Below are 21840 nucleotides of genomic sequence, written 5' to 3'. Positions count from 1 at the left end.
GGAAGTGGTCTTCGGATCCCTGGATAACTTCCGAAGCGAAGAGTTAATCTTCGATATAGCCCCGTTCCGCAGTGGTTATCATGCACTGCTCGGGCGAACCGCATTTGCGAGATTCAATGCGGTACCGCATTATGCATACCTCAAGCTCAAGATGCCAGGACCTCGCGGGGTTATGACAGTCAATGGAAACACAGAGCGCTCCCTCCAAACGGAGGAGCACACCACGGCCCTCGCAGCAGAAGTGCAAAGCAGCCTCTCAAGGCAATCCACCGGTTCGGCGTTTCAAGACCCGGACACCTTCAACCACGCTCGGAGCAATCGGCAACTAGACCTCCTGGCGCGATCTGAGCTCGCGTAGCAATGCGGCCCCCACCCCAGTCCCAGCCAAACGGTGAAACTCGTGCCACGCGTACATAATTACGCATTAAAAATACCATGGGCACAGGTGGGGAGGGGGCACAACTGCGGCACGCCCCAAGACGTGGCTTAAACCGCACTAGGGACTTCTCGTTTGGTTATTTTTCTCTTCTTCAGGACCTTAATCTCTGGAAACCCTGTCCGGCAGCACTATTGCCGAACACATGATGCAGCAACCAAGGACGCAGAAAGCTACGTCACACCACAGCATTCCCAGGTGGATTACAATAATGAGCGAAATATTTGATTTAATACTATTCCTCAGCTTGCCCTTGGAAATAGCCCTACTCTTTGCTTGTCGCACCATCTGTATCATTCTGCTTTAACGTACCTTTTTGAATAAACAATGCATAACATTACGACCATTATTGCATTCTTGTTATATATATGCGTGTTCAATAATGACGCCTTGCAACCGTACACTTTGGTACGTCCAATACACCAGGGGCTCACGTACCCCACAATATGGTGTGAAAAGTCCGAACACTTTCACAAGTGCAGCACCCCGAACTTATAGCATTATATGCACCAGCTCGGAATCATGTCTTTGGTCAAATGTTGGGTTTGCCCGGCTCCTATGTTTTGGTACCTTACGTTCCGCTCTATCGGCTAAGGTAGAGCTAGGAGAACTACTGTGATTGTGCCCCGGTTCTGCTAGGCTAAGCACCTCAGTAGAGGAAGCTAAAACTGACTGTCATGATAAGGCGAGAGACTGGTCGCTGTTCGGTGAGGTTTTCGAGTCCCTAAAGACTTATGCCGCTTAGACCGAAGGGCCGGCCCTGTCCGGCGTAAAGGCGTGTATCGCGCCCCGAATTCGGCCTTCTAAATACCAGGGGCTTCGCCGAAATTTAAAATTATAGAATTATATGGCTAAGTGAGAGTGATAAAGCATTATTAGTCCGGTTGCCTTGTTCGTTGTGCTGAGCACCTCCCTCGAAGGACCCAAACATGGGAACAAGAGTGCTCAGGTTTATCCCGAACACCCCAGCACTCGTGGCATGGGGGCAGAAGCCGAGGACTAGCCATCTCTTGGATTGGATAAACAGCCAAACAGAAGGTAATATTTTAAATTCACACAAGCGTTGCATAGCGCATATGAAACAAGTTTTCATCATACAGGATCACACGAGCAAGTTTACTCAAATATTACATCCTTTGAACATTCGTCCGCTACAAGACGGGCACCCTTCAGGACACCCTCATAATAAATTTCGGGGGTGCGATGCTCCTTGCCCTGCGGCGGCCCTTCCTTGATCAGCTTCACGGCGTCTAGCTTGGCCCACTGCACCTTCACACGGGCGAAAGCCCAGCCCGCACCTTCGATGCAGACGGACCGCTTGACGACCTCCAACCGTGGGCAGGCATCCACAAGCCGCCTCACCAGGCCAAAGTAGTTGTTCGGAAGGGCGTCGCCAGGCCACAGCCGGATTATCAGGCCCTTCATGGCCTGTTCGGCCGCCTTGTGAAGCTCGACCAGCTGCTTTAGCTGGTCGCTTAGAGGCATCGGGTGTTCGGTCCCAGTATACTGAGACCAGAACAAATTCTCCGTTGAGCTTCCCTCCTCGGCCTGGTAAAACTGCATGGCATCCGACACGCTACGGGGCAAATCTGCGAATGCTCCTGGAGAGCTCCGAATTCGGGTAAGTAATCGGTAATTTACTTTTACATGCTTGCTCTGCATATAGAATGCCTTACCCACCGCTATCTTCTTCATTGCGTCCATCTCCTGCAGGGCCTTTTGGGCTTCATCCTTGGCACTTTTTTCTCTCTAGGGGCCGCGGCAAGCTCAGACTCTCGCGTCTTCGAGTCAAGCTCCAACGCCTCGTGTTTCGTCACGAGAGCCTGGAGCTCTTGCTGCACCTCGCCCACCCGAGCCTCTTGCTTTTCTCGCTTGGTGCGCTCCTTGGCCGCGTTATCTTCGGCCTCGGACAATGCTTGCTTTAGGGTCGCCACTTTGGTCGTGGCCCCTGGCCAATTCATGATGATCCTGTCATTTTACAATCGCACTCTTTTTATACATATCCACAAACTATGTACTACTTACCTTTGTTCTCCTCGAGCTGCCTCTTGGCAAGGCCGAGCTCGTCCTGTGACCCTTTAAGGTCCTGCTTCAGTACGGCGACCTCCGCAGTCAGTGCGGCGGACGCCAGCAGCGAAGCCTGCATATGCATATTGACATACTCATATTAGACTTCTGCTATATTGTTTGATCCTCTATTCGGCTTTTCTTTGTGAACACTAAACAGAGCGAAGCCTGTAATATTTTCCTATATTTTAAACACTTACCTCAAAGCCTGTTAGAAGGCTGGCACAGGCTTCAGTTAATCCGCTCTTAGCGGACTGAACCTTCTGGATCACCGCACTCATGATAGTGCGGTGCTCCTCGTCGATGGAAGCGCTGCGAAGCGCTTCCAGCAGATTTTCCGGTGCCTCTGGATGGACAGAGGTCACCGGTACAGGCGTCTCGCCCCTCTTAGAAGGAGGCTGCCTGCCCGAGTCCGGAACCACTGGAGGTTCCGGCGTGGTGTTCGGCTGAGGGCCGAACTCAGAGCTCTCAGGGGTCTTGTCCCCTCGGCTCCCGGAGTCCGGGAGACTGCCTTGAGGCGCCTCCGGGACTGTCTCCCCTTGACCCGGTGCCTCGTGAGACAGCACCTCGGCGTCGTCCGCAGGATGAGGGGAGGTGGCGATCGGGACTGGATCACTATCCATATCCGACGAACCCAAGGAGCCGTCCGATGATACATCGATACGGGCTCGGGGCAGCCTGCATAATCATATTTCGGTGTTAGGTGAAGTAGTGCGACAAAGGAATACTATGACTTACTCTAGTATCTGAATACTTACGACTTCCCTAGGGGCTTGGCCCTGGGCAGCCACTCGTCTTCGTCGTCGGCGGCGGTGGTAGAGCAGTCCGGAAGGAGAGTTCTCCCCTTCTTGGACCCTTCAGCCTCCCCAGTTGGGGCGGCCTTCCTTTTCTTGTCTCCCTCGTCTGGAGGGGGAGAATCTTCTTCTGCCTCCTCATCTTCGGGGGAGGATTGCACCATAGAGTCCTCGGATGGTGAGTCCGACCACACCTGGCATCGGGAACTCTTTCGGGTTCCCTTGGCCTTCTTGGTCTTCTCCAGCACCGTATAAGGGGCGGGAGTCAGCATCTTCGCCAGAAGAGCGTCTGCTGGGCCTTCGGGCAATGGAGTCGGACAGTCGATCTGTCCGGCCGTCTCCTGCCAGTCCTGTCAAAGGTACGGGAGTTTAGATCCCGCATGGAGTCAATCTATAAAAAATAAGTATCCCGTGAGAGGTAAAGCAGCTTATCGCACTGGCTTGGCGCTTCGCGCTGAATCGGCGATCCTCAGTAATGGGAGGGGGACCTTCGCGCTCTTGAACAGCACCCTCCAGGCATCTTCGTGAGTTGTGTCGAAGAGCCTGTCCAGAGTTCAGTGCTGCGCCGGGTCAAACTCCCACAAGTTGAAGTCCCGTTGTTGGCATGGGAGGATCCAATGGTGGAGCATGACCTGGACTACGTTGACGAGTTTGAGCTTCTTGTTCACCATGTTTTGAATACATGTTTGGAGTCCGGTCAGCTCTCCTGGACTACCCCAGGATAGGCCCTTCTCTTTCCAGGAGGTGAGCCGTGTGGGGAAGCTAGATCGGAACTCAGGGGCCGCTACCCATGTAGGGTCACGCGGCTCGGTGATGTAGAACCACCCCGATTGCCACCCCTTTATGGTCTCCACGAAGGAGCCCTCGAGCCATGTGACGTTGGGCATCTTGCCCACCATGGCGCCTCCGCACTCCGCCTGGCGGCCGCTCACTACCTTTGGCTTGACATTGAAAGTCTTCAGCCATAAACCGAAGTGGGGCTTGATGTGGAGGAAAGCCTCGCACATGACGATAAACGCCGAGATATTGAGGATAAAGTTAGGGGCCAGATCGTGGAAATCCAGGCCGTAGTAGAACATGAGCCCCCGAACAAATGGGTGGAGAGGAAATCCCAGTCCGCGGAGGAAATGGGTGAGGAACACTACCCTCCCATGGGGCCTGGGGGTGGGGATGAGCTGCCCCTCCTCTGGGAGCCGGTGCACGATGTCGTCGGGCAAGTATCCGGCTCTCCTCAGCTTCTTGACGTGTCCCTCCATGATGGAGGAGACCATCCACCTGCCTCCCGCTCCGGACATGGTTGGAGAAGGTCGAGGTGGGAAATGCGAACTTGGGCGCTGGAGCTCGAGTGTGCGAAGGTGGATGAGCAAAGGAGGAAGAAGGCGTGGATGAAAAGGTAAATCCTTATCCCTTTATATGGGCGGACGAAACTATGCGTCCCCACTAGCCTGGTAAAACTCGCTTGTCCCCCAAGTGCCTTAATCGATGGCGCGGTTGGGATACCCACACCCGTATTGATGAGAATCCCATGATAAGGGGACACGATATCTGCTTTGACAAGACGTGTCAAAAAACAGCCTCGCATTATGTGCGAGGCTAGTTAAAGGAAACGGTTCGAATAATCACCGGGCCGTGACATAATGTCGTGTTGCCAAAATAAGTCAGCAAATTGAATTTGTGGAAATTTTATTCTCTCTACGATGGTATGTGGAAACTTATTTTGCAGGGTCGGACACTATCCTTATATTCAAATTCTTCTGTGGTATATTCGGAGGAGGAACCCGCCTTGCAATGCCAAAGATAATACTGCGCGCCGGACTCATCGTCATTGAAAGCCTGGTTTAGGGGCTACTGTGGGAGTCCTGGATTAGGGGGTCTCCGGATAGCCGAACTATATCCTTTGGTCGGACTGTTGGACTATGAAGATACAAGATTAAAGACTTCATCTCGTGTCCGGATGGGACTCTACTTGGCGTGGAAGGCAAGCTAGGCAATACGGATATGTGTATCTCCTCCTTTGTAACCGACCTTGTGTAACCCTAACCTCTCCGGTGTCTATATAAACCGGAGGGTTTTAGTCTGTAGGACAACATATAATCATACCATAGGCTAGCTTCTAGGGTTTAGCCTCTCCGATCTCGTGGTAGATCTACTCTTGTACTACCCATATCATCAATATTAATCAAGCAGGATGTAGGGTTTTACCTCCATCAAGAGGGCCCGAACCTGGGTAAAACATTGTGTCCCCCGCCTCCTGTTACCATCCGCCTTAGACGCACAGTTTGGGACCCCCTAACCGAGATCCGCCGGTTTTGACACCGACAGTCCCTGTTCCAAAGATATCAAGTGTGATTACGATAATCGAGGACTGCTGATCAAACAATAAACACACAAATAGAAGCCGATCACCTTTTGCAGTCTCTCTTAAGACTAACTAGTTGGGGAAGATTAGGCTCGGAGTTGGATGAGGAAGATAGAGCAAAACCAATCTCCCTTTGTGCAGTCGCACTGAAATGTAGAGATGTTGCCCGTGTGACATTTTAGTACAACTGCACAAAACACTCTTAAGAAAAAAGTGATTTGTGCAGTTCACCAAAAGGTCGCAATAGCAATGAGGTGAAATGGATAGCCCTGTTTGCAAAAAAGAGGTAGAAAGGAAACAATTACTGGCCAATAAGAGTTGATGACACATGCGACGACAAAAAAGAAGCATATTCCTTGTCCTAAGGGAAGATAACAACACGGTTGTGTTTGTCTAAAATAGTGTGAGGACAAGAATGCAATATGGAAAGTACGCCGGACGAGCTACATTTTGGGCAAAGAACTATGGAAGATCCACATGCAGCGATGTGGGAAAACGGGCAGTGGAGCAAGGGCGGAGGAGATACCTGGAGGTCGTCGGGATGTAACTAGGTGAGCGGAGGCGGGCAGAATCTACGAGCAGGTGGCGTAGGCCCTGCCGCGCCGGAGCTTGGTTAGAGAGAACGGCGTGTACCGCAGATCGGGACGTGCTGCCTCGGCGCCGTCGAACGGAGAAACGATGCACTTCATCCCTTTCCCCCGGCGGATGGGATGCGGCCGGATCAGTGACCAACGGTGAGAGAGACAGAGAGGCCACCACACTCCCTTTCCCCCGGCGGATGGGATGCGGCCGGATCAGTGACCAAAAGTGAGAGAGAGAGAGAGGCTACCGCACTCTCTTTCCCCCGGCGGACGGGATGTTGCCGGATCAGTGACCAACGGTGAGAGAGAGAGGCCACCGCACTCCCTTTCCCCGGCGGATGGGATGCGGACGGATCAGTGACCAACAGTGAGAGAGAGAGGCCACCGGAGCCTTGTGTGAGATACTCTGAAGAGCGGACTACCTTTTCCTCCGTAAAAATCGTTTTATATTCTGTGTACGTGCCATTGAGCGCTATAACTTTATTTAAAAATAATGCGACAACGCATCAAGTCGAACTTTGTTTCGTCCACGCGTGGTACACGACCTCCCTAGGTAAACAACAGCTACAGGCGTTTAAATTAGCACGTGGGCTGCCATTTCGTAAAGAAATGAGCTCCACCGTGTACCCGCGTGGGTTTGGCTGGGCACGAAGCATAAGTACGTGCACGGTGCACCTATTCTCTTCTTGTATACGTACACCACCTACGTGGGGTTATGTGAGAGAGATACAAACCTAGAGAGATATAGTGTGTGGGTTCTTGAGAGTTTTTTTTGGGGGGGGTCAATCAAAATATTTAACATATGCAATGTGTGTGAAATAGAGTCCTGGATATAACATATATATAGAGGGGGCGATCCACGAGAAGAGAGTGGAGGTATCATTGGCTTGAGGTGTCCATAGAATCCAAGAGAGGGATGATGTGTGTGTGTGTGCGCGCGCGTGATCGATAAAGAGTGCCATCGAATTTGTGTGTGCCCACGTCAAAGATATAGAGTGGCTGGCCTACTGGAACGTGAGATGGGACATGTGCAGTTTGTCTCTGTGGCATGGATACCTACCTGCAGCGCTCGACTATCGGTGTGTGGTGGGGGAAGAGGGAGGCCCAATTAACTATAGAGGTACAATGGCTGGTATATGTGTGGAGGAGGAGAGAGGCCTACCTCATGTATTAAGGAGATAGATCTGCCTCATGTATTAAGGGAGATCGATCGGCATCCATGCGTATGTGCAGGAGATGAATAAGGTTGGGAGAGAGACAAAGCTAGAGTGTTGAAGGGGGTGGTAGTGGAGTTGCTTCTAACAAAGGTGGGATAGGCTTGCTAGAGAAACGGAGGGCACGCCCGCAATATCAATAAGAGAGGAGATGGCTGCTTGTTGTCTGTGCACGTGCGTGTGAGAGACAGGTCAGGAGGCATGCACGAATGATGAGGGGGGACGATGTGGCTGTGGTAAGCAGACATAACTACATAGGAAGATCAATCACATAACTTGTGAGGTACGTCGATCGATGGGGGGTAGTTAAAGTTGATCTAGGTATATGCTGGGAGATCGATCGGTATACATGCATGTGTGTGTTAGAACAAATGAGGCACGAGGAGAAGGATAGAGAGAGAGGGATGCATGTAGGAGGTGGTATGAGAGGCATACTATATCAAGGGGGAGGAGTGTGCGAGTATGAGAATGATGAAAAGAGTGGTGGGAGTGAGGCATGGATGGTGACAAGAGAAGAGGGGAAGCTTGTGTTTGTGCTAGGCACACCTGGCTAGGGAGGCATATCGATCGATGTGTGCCGTAAAGAAGGAGCTGGGGGCCTACACACACCGTGGGTGAACGACCTAAAGTGAAAAGACGAATTTGCGCGATGGAGGTAGAGAATGCTAAGGGAGGGTGAGAGGGATGCGGGTGTGTGCATGCACAAGAGAAAGTTAGCGCTAGCTACAAAGATAAGAGGGTTGTGTGGGTGTAAAAGACGAATAGAGATCATATATACTTCATTATAAAAAGCGAATTCGGATATTTGAAGAATTTATCATAGTGTTTCAAACCGACGGATGTGTGAATATATATAACAGTGATACACATGGTGTGTTTATGAACATGGTATACTACATTTAATATATTTTATCTCTACTCTTATAAAAACGGAGTTGTTGATGATGGTGTGCCTGCCATCCTGCATTATAGGCCGCCAGATTTATATCTGGCAGATAGCAAGGAAACTATGATGGTTGAAGTTGGCAACAATCATGATTGTAGATTCTTATTGAATTAGAGAAACGAATTCAAATTTAGTTCGAATTGCAGCGGTAGTATAGACATTTGGAATGCACTAAAATGTTGGTATGAGTAGGTTACATGCATTATACAGCAAGCGAAAAAATTTAATCGGACATAACATGGATTCATACTCCCTCCTTCCATCTATATAGGGCGTAATGAGATTTTTAAGACCGCCTTTGACTATTGACAAGATTAATAGTACATGACATGCACAATGTGAAAATTATATCATTGAAAGAACCTTTCACAGACGAATTTAACGGTGTGCTTTGTGTAAGTTGCATATCATATATCATTGCTCTAATATTTGGTCAAAGTTAGCATCGAAAAATGCATTAGGCCCTATATAGATGGAAGGAGGGTGTAGCTTTGAATAGCATTTGTATAGTAAAACGGGGCAAGACTCTCTCTTTGTGTGGTGTGAATAGTTTTATTTTTTTCGTTTTCTTTTTGGTTGAGGGAAGTGCGAATTGATTTGGAACGTACAAGTACAATATTACTACATGTTAGGCTTGTCCCTAAAATACACCCCGCGTCTTGTTATATCCCTAAAATTCAGATATCGTGCTCCCAAAACTGGCGCCTTCACAACTCGTGCCTTGCTATCCCGAAATTACAACACGCACGAAAACTCCCTCCAGCTGCCAAATCCCGACACGCGAAATCCCCCTTCTAACCCTGAGCCGAAAGGGCCGCTAGTTCAAATCGGTGGGGGGTACTTTTGTAACACACCCTACATTTTGGACAAGCGCGTTCCGAAGTCATGCTCCACCCCCTCCCATCGCCCCCTTTTCGCCATTCGAAATCCCAGGCCGCCATAACCTCCTCCGTCCGCCACGTCACCGCTGCCCAGCCGGAGCCTCTTCCCCGATGACGTCGTCCACCGCAACAGCTCGACGTCCCTCGTCCACCTCCCCGAATGAGGATATGTCGTCCATCTCACCGTCCCGCTGGTTCAGCAGCCCCGTCCTCCACCTCCAAGGGGCTGCTCCGACGATCACCTCATCTATCACGGCTGCTCCATCCCCACAGCACCGCCTTAACCTGCTCCACCGGAACCGCAACATCCTCACCGACTCCTCGGACGAAGCCGAGGCCTACGTGGCGCCACCAAAGACGTTGTACACTCAGCGCATCGCACCTTCTCCTTAACTCGACCTCCCGGCGCCGACGGTGCTCCATCCCGCACCCCCATGGAGCGGCTACCTTGAAGCCGGCGCCGCGGGCGACATCTCCACGGCGGCTCTCCCCCAGTGCGAGGCCCCATCGGCGGCAGCCTCCATACCAGCCGGATCTACTGCTGCTGCTCCGGCTCTCGCCCGATCGCTCCCTCGCCCAGCTGCTGCTACTGCTCTCCCCCTTGCTCGTGCTGCTGCTCTGCTCCGATTAAGCCACACTTCAGTCGATTGAATCGACTTTTGGGTCAGTCGATTTTCAGGGGTTGGGGGGGCTCACCGGAGTTAAGGAAGAACCACCCACAGCGGGGACGAGGGCTCGCCGAAGAGGTATGCCACTATCTATCCTAGGGTTCAGGGTGGGGGAGGGGGGCCTAGAGGGCTGGACGGGGCGGCGGTGGCGAGTTGTTTCGGGGCGGCGAGGCGGCGCTAGGGCCGGCGGTTCGGCCGGTGGTGGCTGGCGGTTCAGGGGGGTGCAGGTTGAAGATGAACTGTAGGCCCTCCCTAAACTACATGTCAAGTGCCTCTCTGCTACCATTGCGTTCAGTTTCGACAGTAGCATTCAGATTCCACAGTAAATTTCAGTTTCGACAGTTAAGTTCAGAGTCAACAGTTTTTACCTCATCTGTTGTAGTCATGTGGTTTTCGGTGATGTTAATTTTACATCCATTTTACATCATCTATTGGAGATGCTATTAGAATCCCACTTGATATTGACGATGTCTATCTTGTGCTGCTTCAGCCTTGACGTCTTATGGCTCACTGGAGCTGCTCCAACGACAGAACGATCCATCACAACAGAGCAGTGCCCTGGACGCCGTCTACAGATTCCTCAGATCTTCCTCCACACCTCCGACAGCCACCTCTGCCTCAACTGCTTCAGCGACCAACCCAATGATGCTGAGGTCGACACGGCTACGGCAAAGAGGTTGTACACTTGTTACATCACTTATTACTATACATTCACGTCGATCAATTAGGGCTATTTTGGTTCAACGGAAAAACATCGATCCACTAGTTGTTACCATCACTCTAAACTTCTGCATGCTCTCCTTACATAATCTCACCATATTTTTTTCGTATGCATGTCAGATATTGTACACAGTCATGCTGAACATGTACAGAAAAAGAGAAGAGTTTTGCGCCGCAATACAATGTCATGCAGACATCGCTCCATGGTGGGTTCAATGGCAAACCATCCCCACCCCTCTCTAGATTGTAATCCAGAGGAAGATATCTGTACTGAGGCGGATTTAGACGCCGCTGACCACTCCTATTTACCCCCCAAGGTGTTTGCTCTACCTTGGCATGATGATGTTAGTCATATCATGCATATGTTGCCTTGCAGTGCCTACTTTTGACATCATATATGTCATCTGATTTTTTTTAGACATGTTCTGTAATGCCACCTATTTAGTTTCTATATCATATATGGGAATTATGCAGTCTCATGTCTTTTAGCCAGCCATAATATATGTGAAATGTGCAATGTCATCCTATTTAACCAGGCATCATATATCTGAATGATATCTTGCCCATCATTTTCTTCATTACATTTCCATTTGTCGACAATGTTTGTACATTAAACTACTCTTCCTGTGAATCAGCCATTTGGGTGGGAGATGGAAAAATCTGGAGTGAAAACAAGGCCTTTAGAGCAGACAGTGCTACCTGTTGAAGCAGATCTCTTGTTGGGTCCCGATAGCTCCTTAGAGATGGATTCAGAGACAGATGACCAGTCCTATTCCCCCACTGAGGTGTATGCTCTAACCTGGCACGGTTATACTGCTCATATCATGCATACGGTGTCTTGCATTGCATAGTTTAGACATCATATACACAATATTCAACACCATGTTCTTAGTTCAGACATCATATCAAATGCCCTATGTTTAGCATATAAATCACATATGTGAATTAAATGATGTGATCCTGATTACTTAGATAACATGTAGGTGAATTATGTCATGCGATCATGTTTAGTTATTCATCATATCTTTGAATTATGTTATGCTATGCTATCCAGTTTAGATAGACATCATATATGTGAAATTATGTCATGCTATCCGTTTTAGTTAAACAATATACATGTCAACTATTTCATGCCCTCTTTTTTCCACACTATCTATTGCATCTGTCTCTCATACAATGTCTGTACATTCAACTATGTTTCCTGTTTATCAGCCATTTGAATTGGAGCGGGTGATGCCAGTATCTAGCGGACTAAAAACACGGTCTTCAAATAAAACAGTGCTACCTCTTGGTGGAGAAAGCACCCCGGTTGTACATCCACAAGAACCAGCCCTACCACACATAGCCCAAACTCTCGCAGATTGTACCCCTACTACGATGGACAGAGAACCAGCTTCACCCAATCTAACCCCAACCCCAGCCGATAGTAACCCAGTTCCTATTGACACAGCACCATCTCCACCACAGAGCTCCCAAACAAGAGCAGTTAGTAAGGCAGCTCTAGTGCCCAAAGGGCCAGTACTATCACGGCGAACCCCAACTCCACCAGTTAGTATGCCTATTCCTGTGGAGGAAGCACAACTAGCTAGTCGTAGTTTAGCATATATCGCATTTTGATGTTGTTAAATCGTATGTGCGTATCTTCCCATCTTGGAAATATTATACTGAAGATGAAGGAAAATGCCAGTTGCAGGTGTTTGTCCAGGAGTTATGTGTAAGTAATGTTATTCAAGGCAATTACTTTGCTTCGTCCCATACATCCTACCTCCATGATGGTTATAATACATCAAATTTTCCCATTTTTCTCTATAGAGAAGGACCGATTTGGAAACTCATGGGCCATACATGGGCCAGAAGTGAAAACGGGCCGGAATCTTATTGGATGGGCCATATGACGCTACTGGGCCTAATTTGGATAGGGCGTAACAGGCCTTGGGTTAGCGGGATGTAAATGGGCTATATGCGAACAGGCCGTTAACAGGCTTTCCATGGGCCGGCCCGCCACCTTTTGACCAAGTCAAATGGGCCGGCCTTTTCACAGGAATGGGCCTCTGTTGGGTCGTGCCACGTGTCGACGTATCATAGGCGCCTATCTGACCCACTGACGAGCTGACACGTGTTTCGTCCGGCCAATAAGAATTTTACACGTGGAAATTTCCCATTGGTCGGGGCTGTTAACGGGTTATCGGATCCAAAACCTGACCCGATAGCTTAACGGTGTTCCGTTACGGTGGATGCCACGTGTCGGTCACCCTTGACGAAAGCACTTCTGTGACGTGCGATTTATCGTCATGGAAGTGGACACTTCCGTGATGATAATTTTGGTAATGTCATGGAACACTTCTACGACAGCACAGGTATGACTATCTTGATTCTGTCATAAATTTGTCATGGATGTACATGCATGACAAAAAAGCGACCTAGTGTGACAAACATGTATCATCACGGAAGTGTATTTTTTTGTAGTGTATCTTGTGATGAATGTCAAAGAATTGGTAATATTAGTAAACGTCAAGAAATGCCTATGAATTATTCACTTGTTATTGAACTGTTTGATGTTTGGGGCTTTGATTATATGGGACCTTTTCCTCCCTCTAATGGATATACACATATTTTAATTGCTGTTGATTACGTTACTAAGTGGGTAGAAGTTATTCCAACTAGTAGTGCTGATCATAACACTTCTATTAAAATGCTTAAAGAAGTTATTTTTCCGAGGTTTGGAGTCCCTAGATATTTAATAAATGATGGTGGTTCAAATTTTATTCATGGTGCTTTCCGTAAAATGCTTGCTAAATATGACGTCAATCATAGAATTGCATCTCAGTATCACCCGCAGTCTAGTGGTCAAGTAGAATTGAGTAATAGAGAACTCAAATTAATTTTGCAAAAGACTGTCAGTAGGTCTAGAAAGAATTGGTCCAAGAAACTTGATGATGCATTATGGGCCTATAGAACTGCATATAAAAATCCTATGGGTATGTCTCCGTATAAAATGGTATATGGAAAAGCATGTCACTTACCTCTCGAACTAGAACATAAGGCATATTGGGCTATTAAAGAGCTCAACTATGATTTCAAACTTGCCGGTGAAAAGAGGTTATTTGATATTAGCTCACTTGATGAATGGAGAACCCAAGCTTATGAAAATGCCAAGTTTTTTAAAGAAAAGGTTAAAAGATGGCATGACAAAAGGATACAAAAGCGTGAGTTTAATGTAGGTGATTATGTATTGCTATACAACTGTCGTTTAAGATTTTGTATAGGAAAACTTCTCTCTAAATGGGAAGGCCCCTATGTTATCGAGGAGGTCTATCGTTCCGGTGCCATAAAAATCAACAACTTCGAAGGCACAAGTCCGAAGGTGGTAAATGGTCAGAGAATTAAACATTATATCTCAGGTAATCCCATAAATATTGAAACCAATATTATTGAAACCGTAACCCCGGAGGAATACATAAGGGACACTTTCCAGAACGTTTCAGACTCCGAAAAGGAATAGGTATGTGGTACGGTAAGTAAACCAACTCCAAAACAATTTTTAAGGCAATATTTCTCCGTTTTCGAATATTTAGAAAAATAGAAAATTAAGTAGCAGTCCGGGAAGGACACGAGGACCCCACAAGGGTGGAGGGTGCGCCCTACCCCCCTGGGCGCGCCCCCTACCTCGTGAGCTCCTCGTGTGCCTTCCAGACTCCGTTTTCTTGCACGATACGTATTTTGGTCAGTAAAAATTCACTATATATTCTCCTGAAGGTTTTGACTCCCGTATCACGCAAATATTCTCTGTTTTTTGTTTCGAGCTGTTTTTTTGACAGATCTAGATTATCATGACGTCCCCAAGTGCTTCCAAGGACAAGTTCTTCGAGAAGGTCATCAACCCTTACCTCGCAGAGGTGCTGCGACACCCTCAAACCATTGAGATGCGTGATGGGTTGCTGCACATCCGCGATGCTGAGGGACCAAAGGGAACCGGAAGCATGGAGACGAGGCTCGAAGCAATGGAGCAACAAGTTTTCAAGTAAGGTGGAGCGTGGAATCAACGCTAGCCACACGATGCTCGCGGAGTTCACTAACAACTACAAGCCGGATGCCCAGAACATCGGGGAGGCCATCTTCAAGCTACATGAGAAGATGGAGCACCCCCAAGACCAAATCTATGACCTGCAAAACCAAAACTGTGAGTATGAATATAGATTCAAAAGAATGAGTTTGGCTGCAGATTCGAGGATTCCGGAGACCCGATCATCCTTCTATGATGGTGAACCTATGCCTTGGAAGATGGATGACAAGCCCGCACCATCAACTACACCTCCACCTTCTTCACCAACCAAGGAGATATAATAACATGGGTATGGGCACTCCCCTTGGCAACTGCCAAGTTTGGGGGAGGTGCCCCGGTATCGTATCACAATCACAACTCCTATCTTTACCATTTTCCTTAGTTCGATCCTATTAGTAGTATTTTGATCTAGTAGAATAAAGTTTATGGCATGATCTAGTTTTGAGTTTGGCCTTATGATCTCTCTATGTAATCGAGTCCGTGAGCTATATAATAAAGATTAGTGTTGATTCAAGGGCTTGATTTTCTTGCTATGATCTTGGGTGATTAAAAGAAAAGAGAAAAAGAATAAGAGGAAACAAAAGTTCATATTGATCTTATTGATAGTAATGACTTCACATAGAAAGAGTGTGATGATTAAAAGTTGTTGGGAGTTGGCAGACATAGCTTTGGTCATCGTTGCAATTAATAGGAAGTAATAAGGAAAGAGAGGTTTCACATATAAATATACTATTATTGACATCTTTTATGATTGGGAGCACTCATAAAAATATGACATGCTAAAGAGTTGATGTTGGACAAGGAAGACAATGTAATGGGTTATGTTTTCTTATATCTGAGATAAAGTATGTTGTCATGGATCATCCAACATGTTGAGCTTGCCTTTCCCCCTCATGCTAGCCAAATTCTCAGCACCAAGTAGAGATACTACTTGTGCTTCCAAATACCCTTAAACCAGTTTTGCCATGAGAGTCCACCATATCTACCTATGGATTGAGTAAGATCCTTCAAGTAAGTTGTCATCGGTGCAAAGCAATAAAAATTGCTCTAAATATGTATGAGTAGTGTGGGAGAAATAAGCTTTATACGATCTTGTGATGTGGAAGTAATAAAAGCGACGGACTGCATAATAAAGGTTCATATCACAAGGGGAAATATAAAGTGACATTCTTTCACATTAAGATTTTGTGCATCCAACCATAAAAGCGCATGGCAACCTCGGCTTCCCTCCGCGAAGGGCCTATCTTTTATTATTATCTTCTACCTTATGCAAGTGCCATGGTGGTCTTCACCTCTCCCTTTTTCATTTTATCCTTTGGCAAGCCTAGCATGTTGGAAAGAATATATATATATATGTATATATGTATATATATATATATATATATATATATCTAATTGGATATAGGGGGGCATGAGTTATTATTGTTGACATTACCCTCGAGGTAAAAGGTTGTGGGACGAAACTATAAGCCCCTATCTTTCTCTGTGTCCGATTAAAACTCCGTAACCACAAGTATTGCACGAGTGTTAGCAATTATGAAGGACTAGATGATAGTTGAGTATGTGGACTTGTTTTTTAGCTCTGACATAGACTCTTTCTGATGTTATGGTAAATTTCAATTGCTTCAATGACTGAGGTTATAGTTTGTTGGTTGTCAATAAGGTTTCTGATTCATACTTTTGCATTGTGAATAGATCATCACTTGAACATAAGTAATCATATGACAATATCTATGTATGTTGCTGTTATGAGAATAATCATGATGCCCTTATGTCCGTATTTTATTTTTATCGATGCCTCTACCTCTAAACATGGGGACATATTTATTGTTATCGGCTTTCTCTTGAGGACAAGCGAGGTCTAAGCTTGGGGGAGTTGATACATCCATTTTGCATCATGCTTTTATATCGATATTTATTGCATTATGGGCTGTTATTTCACATTATGTCACAATACTTATGGCTATTCTCTCTTATTTTATAAGGTTTACATAAGGAGGGAGAATGCCGGCAGCTGGAATTCTGGGCTGGAAAAGGAGCAAATATTAGAGACCTATTCTGCACAACTCCAAAAGTCCTGAAACTCCACGGAATACCTTATAATAAATAATGAAAAATCCTCACGAAAGATGAAGACCAGGGGGCCGACACCCTTTCCACGAGGGTGGGGGCGCCCCCCCCCCCCCTAGGGCGCGCCCCCTACCTCGTGGGCCCCCTAGTGGCTCTCCGATGACCATCTTCTGCTATATGAAGTCTTTCATCGAGAAAAAAAACCAGAAGCAACCTTTCGGAACGAAACTCCGCCGCCACGAGGCGGAACCTTGCCGGAACCAATCTAGGGCTCCGGCAGAGCTGTTCTGCCGGGGAAACTTCCCTCCCGGAGGGGGAAATCATCGCCATCGTCATCACCAATGCTCCTCTCATCAAGAGAGGGCAATCTCCATCAACATCTTCACCAGCACCATCTCATCTCAAAACCCTAGTTCATCTCTTGTATCCAATTCTTGTCCCCAAGTCTGGGATTGGGCTAGTAGGTTGCTAGTAGTGTTAATTACTCCTTGTAGTTGATGCTAGTTGGTTTAATTGGTGGAAGATCATATGTTCAGATCCTTTATGCATATTATTACCCCTCTGATAATGAACATGAATATGCTTTGCGAGTAGTTACGTTGTTCCTGAGGACAAGGGAGAAGTCTTGCTATTAGTAGTCATGTGAATTTGGTATTCGTTCAATATTTTGATGAGATGTATGTTGTCCAGCCTCTAGTGGTGTTATGTGAACGTCGACTACATAACACTTCACCATTATTTGGGCCTAGAGGAAGGCATTGGGAAGTAATAAGTAGATGATGGGTTGCTAGAGTGACAGAAGCTTAAACCCTAGTTTATGCGTTGCTTCATAAGGAGCTGATTTGGATCCATATGTTTCATGCTATGGTTAGGTTTACCTTAATACTTTTGTTGTAGTTGCGGATGCTTGCAGTAGAGGTTAATCATAAGTGGATGCTTGTTCAGGTAAGAACAGCACCCAAGCACCGGTCCACCCACATGTGAAATTATCAAAGTACCGAACGCGAATCATATGAACGTGATGAAAACTAGCTTGACGATATTCCCATGTGTCCTCGGGAGCGCTTCTCCTTATATAAGAGTTTGTCCAGGCTTATCCTTTGCTACAAAAAGGATTGGGCCACCTTGCTGCACTTTATTTACTTTTGTTACTTGTTGCTCGTTACAAATTATCTTATCACAAAACTATCTGTTACCACTTATTTCAGTACTTGCAGAGAATACCTTGCTGAAAACCGCTTATCATTTCCTTCTACTCCTCGTTGGGTTCGACACTCTTACTTATCGAAAGGACTATGATAGATCCCCTATACTTGTGGGTCATCAGACCACAATAGGTCCATCTCCTTTATTTTTGTGAGGCATCATATTTGTGCTGCCGCTTATCCTCCTTCTCACCCTCGCCAGCGATGGCCTCAGTGTTCACACAAAACAACAAAAAAATGTGTGTTGAATATGGTTAATCCTAAGGCATCTCTCTCCCTCTCTCCTCCCTCTCCCTCTCTCTCTCTCCCTATCTCTCTCTCTCGCTTTCTCTCACTCTCTTCGTTTATTTTTTATTTTTCTTTTTCCTTTTTTTCTTTTTTTTATTTTTTTCTTTTTTTTCTTTTTTCTTTTTTTCTTTTTTTCTCTCATTGTCCGGAGTCTCATCCCGACTTGTGGGGGAATCATAGTCTCCATCATCCTTTCCTCATTGGGGCACTGCTCTAAAAAATGAATAATGATGATCATCACACTTCTATTTACTTATAACTCAAAAAAATAAAAATTACAACTCGATATCTATGACAAAGTATGACTCTATATGAATGCCTCTGGCATGTACCGGGATGTGCAATGATCTAGCGTAACATGCATGAAAAATGATGAACGGTGGCTGAGCCACAACTACTATGTCAGTGATACGTCTCCAACGTGTCTATAATTTTTGATTGTTTCATGTTGTTATATTATCAATCTTGGATGTTTTATAATCATTTTATAGTCATTTTATATCATTTTTGGTACTAACCTATTGACATAGTGCCAATTGCCAGTTGTTATTTTTTCCATGTTTTTTACATCACAAAAAATCAATATCAAACGGAGTGCAAATGCAACGAAACTTTACAGAGATTTTTTTTGGACCAGAAGGAACATAATGGGCCCTGGCTGTGCCTGGGGGGTTCGAGGAGAGCACAACCCACCAGGGCGCGCTAGGTGGCCCAGGCGCGCCCTGGTGGGTTGTGCCCACCTCGGGTGCCCCCCGAGCCGCCTCTTTACTCTATAAATACCCCAACATTCTAGAAACCCTAGGCGAGTCGACGAAATATTGATCCAGCTGCCGCAGAGTCTAGAACCACCAGATCCAATCTAGACACCATCTCGGATGGGGTTCACCACCTCCATTGGTGCCTCTCCGATGATGCGTGAGTAATTCTTTGTAGACCTTCGGATCCGTAGTTAGTGGCTAGATGGCTTGCTCTCTCTCTCTCTCTACTTATTCTCAATACAATGGTCCCTTGGAGATCCATATGATGTAACTCTTTTGCGGTGTGTTTGTTGGGATCAATGAACTTTGAGTTTATTATCAGATCTATCTTTTTATACCCATTCCTTGTGCAGTAGATCAATATACAAATTTCTCAGGTCGTCCTATTTTTTTAGAATTTTTGTAGTTACAGAAGTATTCAAAATAGTCAGATTGTTACAGACTGTTCTGTTTTGACATATTCTGTTTTCTTTGCATTGTGTGCTTGTTTTGATGGCTCTATGGTTCTTTGATTAGTTTTTTCCATAGAAAAGTTGGAATACAATAGATATAATGCAAGAACAAAATATGAATTCGTTTGATACAACAGTTATAGTAGTGATTTATTTTCTTATACTAACGGATTTCACGAAGGTTTTGTTGAGTTTTGGGTGGTTGAAGTTTTCAAGATTTGGGTTATCTTACGATGGATAAAGGAATAAGGAGTAGAAGAGCCTAAGCTTGGGGATGCCTCGGCATCCCAAGCTATTATCCAAAAATGAGCAACCAACTAAGCTTGGGGATGCCCCTGAGTGGCATCCCTTCTTTCTTCTAACGAACATCGGTATGTTACTCGAAGCTAATTTTTTATCCGTCACATACTATGTGTTTTGCTTGGAGCGTCTTGTATGATATGAGTCTTTGTTTTTTTTATTTTGTGTTTTAAGTCTTGATCCCCTTGCTGGACACACCTATTTGGGAGAGCCAAAATTATATCATGACCTATTAGAATTGCTCTCTATGCTTCACTTAAATTTTTATGAGCTATGGACTTGCTTTAGTGCTTCACTTATACCTTTTTGAGCATGGTGTGCTTTAGTATTTTTGAAGAAATGCTCTCTTGCTTCACTTAGATTTATTTGAGAGTTAGTAAAATTTTCAAGAAATTCTCTCTTACTTCACTTAAATTAATTTGAGAGAAAGAAATATTATGCTCATGATCTTCACTTATATTTGTTTGAGCTTATGAAAAGAAACACATGAAAATTAGCCCCAAAGTGATAGATATCCAACAAGGATATAATAAAAATGTTCATGAAGATCATTGGAAAAAATAAACTTGATTCTTAGTAATAGTTTCGAGGTGTGATGATGTGATATGTGAGTCATCTTGATGAGTAATTATGCTTTAGTGAGAATATTGGTGTTAAGGTTTGTGATTCCCTATATGCAAGCACGAAAGTCAATAGTCATGCAATGAAATTATATCCTACGTGTGGTGCATTATTCGGTGTTAATTATGCTTAATGCTTGCTTATGAGATTATTTGTTTCTTGGTTGGTCTCTTCTCAATCTTTTGCTAGCCTTCATTTTGCACTAAGTATGATCTCTACTTGTGCATCCAAAATCCTTTAAACCAGTATTTCCACATGAGTCCACTATATCTACCTATATGCGGTATTCTTTTGCCGTTCTAAGAAAATTTGCATGCGCCATCTCTAATTTTCAAAATAAATTTATCTTTTGTGTGTTCGTTTTGCTCGTGGAGCGGTGAGGGTGGCTAATATTTTCCATGCTAGATGTGTTATTCTCACGATGAGTGTTCATTCACTTGTCATTGCACGCGCGTAAGGCAAAGGTATTTGGGATGCCCACTCCGGAAATGAAAAAAAATGAATTTACTTTATGTTGACAAATAATAAATTCCTTGGAAAGTGTTGGTATGGAAGGCACCCGCGGATACGGTTAGCCATGGAAAGTGAAAGTATGGTGGAAAAAAGGAATAAACTTTATTTTCTGTTTGGGAACCGCCTATGATATATCTAAGCATGGAAAGTGTTGGGAACTCTAAGTCGTTTTCGTTGGTGGGAAGGATACGCCTCCCAAAAAAATTTATCTCTAAGTTTTTCACTTTGAGCTCTACCACCTCTACAAATCCCTACTTTCCTCTACGAAGGGCCTTTTTTTACTTTATGCAATTTTTATTTTTGAATTTGAGTCTCCATCTTCTCTTATAAAAGCACCAACTAGGAGGCAATATGATCGTACTTGAGTATTGGGTGTAGCTAATACGTGAGTGTGTTTCATGAATGGATCAATGATTGAGCATGATGGGCTAGGGATAACTTATTTTAGCGTTGATATTTTGGAAGACATGGTTGCTTGTTGATATGCTTGAGTATTTAAATTATCATGTCAAAACTAGACTATTGCTTTGAATCACCTAAAAGTCCAAATGTCCATGCTATAAATAAAAGAATATGATATGACATGTTAGGCAGGATTCCACATCAAAAATTTTGTTTTTATCACTTCCCTACTCGAGGACGGGTAGGAGTTAAGCTTGGGGATGCTGATACATCTCCAACATATCTATAATTTTTTATTGTTCCATGTTGTTATATTATCAATCTTGGATGTTTTATAATCAGTTTATAGTCATTTTATATCATTTTTTGGTACTAACCTATTGACATAGTGCCAAGTGCTAGTAGCTATTTTCCCATGTTTTTTACATCGTAGAAAATCAATATCAAACGGAGTCCAAATGCAATGAAACTTTACGGAGATTTTTTTGGACCAGAAGGAACA

The sequence above is a fragment of the Triticum urartu genome, chromosome 7A (assembly GCF_056163025.1).
Source record: "Triticum urartu cultivar PI428250 chromosome 7A, HENAU_Tu73, whole genome shotgun sequence".
Lineage (NCBI taxonomy): Eukaryota > Viridiplantae > Streptophyta > Magnoliopsida > Poales > Poaceae > Triticum > Triticum urartu.
This window is presented reverse-complemented; position numbering follows the sequence as displayed.